This window comes from Lygodium microphyllum, chromosome 16 (genome assembly GCF_053477565.2).
Source record: "Lygodium microphyllum isolate KBCC chromosome 16, Lygodium_microphyllum_v1.1.10, whole genome shotgun sequence".
In the NCBI taxonomy this organism is placed as follows: domain Eukaryota; kingdom Viridiplantae; phylum Streptophyta; class Polypodiopsida; order Schizaeales; family Lygodiaceae; genus Lygodium; species Lygodium microphyllum.
Window position 1 is genome coordinate 54,743,594 of NC_141150.1, and position 3,423 is coordinate 54,747,016.

Consider the following 3,423-nt stretch of genomic DNA (forward strand, 5'->3'; position numbering starts at 1 on the left):
GACCCTCATTGGTCAACCACAATTGCAGCCAACTAACACTAAACTTAGCCTATTTGGGGGAAAATCCTATGCACTCATTGGGAAGTGCCAAGTCGTTGTCTCTATTAAGAGATAGTAGCACCCTCCGAGCCACTGCACGATGAGGAAGACAGATCCAGTAAATGCACCATGAGTGACAGAGAAGTGCCTGAAGCACCATCCACTCAAGCCAAATCCAGGGCACAAGGAAAGGCAAAGACTGCCAAGATCCAAAAGCAGAGGAAGGAAAAGATAAGGAAGAGAAAGCTGAGTTCAAAAGAGCACAAGAAGAGTCCAAGAGAATGGAGGAGGAACGAAGGACAAAAGAAGAGGAAGAATTTGATAGAATCAGAGAAGAGTCAAGAAGAGCCGAGGAGGAGAGGAAGAGGAGAGTCAAAGATGAAGCCAAAGAAATGAGGAGGAAGGAAGTTATGGACTTGGCAGAGGCAACTCACAGGTCTGTAGAAGAGACCCATGGAGGGGGAGAGATGAGCCCATTGAGCCTGCATCATGAGGCTGGAGTTAGTGGCAGTGTAGAAAAAGCCCTGGTGGTTGCAGGAAAGGGAAAGGCCCCACTGCACCCCCTCCCCTCTTCCCTTGTACCACCCCCAGCTCAAACCACACCCACCATGACATAGGAGTTGGTGCCAGCTATGGATGCGGCTCAATTAATGGCAATGCTACAGCTCCTGGCTAACAAAGTGGCTAAGATTGCCCTCGAAGCAGGAACAAAGAGGCCAGCTATAGCAGATGTAGAATCATGGGAAGACCCTAAGTGGTAGAGGCTCAAAGCATCAACTACTATGGCCCCTCTTACACTGCCACCAACAGCTGACTACGACGCATACGTGGGTGAACTCCTCGCTCAGTTGAGAAAGGCCGGAGAGGAGAAGAAAGTGGCCTTAGCAGAGTTGGATATTGAAAAGGAAACCTTGACAGCTTTGAGGCTCAATGTGTCCAAGCAAGCTGCAGATCATCAAAAAGAGTTTAAAGCCCTAAAAGAGCAGTTGGATGCCAAGACCAAGGAAGCTCAAGAGAGTGAGGATCGTTTGAGACGAATATTGGAGGAGGAAGAATAGGATGCACTAGCTCTTTTAAATAGTTAGAAAATGTTAATTCAGCAGTATAATGAGCTAATGGAAAGGACCGTTCACTTGGAGAAGTATTGGTAGGAAGAAAGCCAAGAGTTGGAAGGGCAACATCAAGAGCAAGAGGACGCCCTGGCATTCCGCCTGTGATATGAAATAGAAGAGCAAGGAAGACTAGAAAGAGAGATCCAAGTCCTAGAGCAAGAAAGGCAGAATGCCACATGAAGAAGTATACAGGAGCTGAAAGATAACTTGGAAAACACAAAAAATGATGTGGAAGGCCTCATGGCTATGCAATAACAGAAAGAATACTGCATTTTGTAGAGTTAGAAATCTGCGAAGATCCAGAAAGAGCTATCAGAGATATTTGTAGAGGCAAAAGAAATCCTGAGCAAATCCAAGAAGGAAAATAGCAGAACAGCAGCTGAACTGCCACAATAAGGAGAAGATGCAGATGCTAGACTTAGTGAAAGAGCAGCAACAGGTGGTAATGATGTTGTCTCGAGAAATGGATGAGGGGAGGAAAAAGATGGAAGAAAAGGCACAGCAATGGGAGCATCACAACTTCAAAAGAGTGCGTGGACTATTAGAATGCCTAGCGGCAAGTGAATACAAAAGAATGTTCACAAAATCAAGAACAGAGGTTGTCGAAGTGTGCTTGGATAGTCAGAGACAAGCCTTCTTGAGCACGGTGCTGAATGTCACCCAAGTTGAAGGCAAGGACTCAATGGAAAGGATGAAGAGGAAGTTTTAATTGACATCTTGTGCCTTAAGGTATGGCCTTCAAGAACAGACACTTCCAACCGGCATAGGTATTACTATGGCACAACAACATAGTTACCTGCGGCAAGGCCTTTTCATTGATGAGCTCAAGGAACTAGGGTTTGAAGGACAAGTGCAACAACCACCATCCTGAAGACCAACCGGCGGTAGAGCAAGCCACGGAAGAGGGGCCAAACTTTGAGTAGGAATTTGAGGAAGAACAGCACAGAGAGCCTAGTCTGCCCCTACCCGAATTGCCACCGGAAGAGCCAAAAGGGGCACAAATTCTTGAACACGTAATAGCACCCCAAAGAAGAAGGCAAGAGCTTGTGGAGCAAGCCCAGAGGGGAGCGAGAGTATGGCCACAACAACTCCTTGAAGAGCCTATGTCGATATGTGAGGATCCCCATCCTATCAACAACTGGTCTCAGGAGTTGGCTATATGGCGATACTGGGAGTTCTAGACATGACCCTTTGAGATTTCCTTTTCCTATCCATGAGCTTTGGATCGTGTCCTACCCCTGGAAATGGTGGCAAGAATCAACATAATGGCCAATGACGACCTCCCCAACACATGGATAGAGGAGAGAAACATTGTGGTTACCAGATAGAGGTAGGAACCATCAGATTATTGGCAAGACAAAGTGAACCAGGTTCCCAAGACCGTCCAAGGCTACGAGGTGCAACTGAGGTGGAGGACGAGGATTTGGGATACCAACTTTGATGCTTGGACTGCTTTTTGCAGCTCATTGCCTAAAGAGCAGAATGACCCCATCTACATGCCTTATCCCCGCAGACATGAAGTCGACCATGATAGGAACATGCATGGGGCACTTGACTTCCCAATAATCTACAATGTCAATGCACAGACTCTCAAGGGATGCTTGGTTTTTAGATTGGAGGATATCCTTCCATGTATCAACTGCTTCCTCAGGATTTCTCCTCATGTCCAGACCCGACATTTATAATAACCTATAATTACCGTAGGCTCATTAAGTTCTTGCTTAAGCAAAAGCCTGAGCCGAGGAAGCCTACCTTCCCCCGCTCTTTTTTTATATCAACTTAGGCATCGATAGACACGCCATGACTAGGCTCATGATGAGGGCGACCTTACTCCCCTCCTACACGAAAATCCTAGAGGACATGAGTGATACCCGCTTCATGAGGTGTAATCATCCCTTTTTGTCATCAACCCCTTTGAAGGTAAGAGCTAGCATCAAACAATATCTGCAAAGCCGTGCATTTTTGACTAAGTGCCTGAGTCCACCTCGTGGACCATCCAAGGATGATAGGAATACAGCATAAGAACTCTTTTTATATTCCAGTCATAGCCATGATCAATACCCATCCAAAAAAAAGGGGTGCAAGAAAGAGAAAAGTAAAGGTTTGAGCTCCCTAGGAAACAACTTGAGTGCCACATTCACTGCACCTAGGGTTCCCACCTAGCCCATTCCCGACCTCATGCTTAGGGCACATCAAGGGTAGGACTACCAAACTTGCCACCCTAAGCTCTGCACTACACCCATGACGATGCACGAACTGGGTCCTCTAGTGT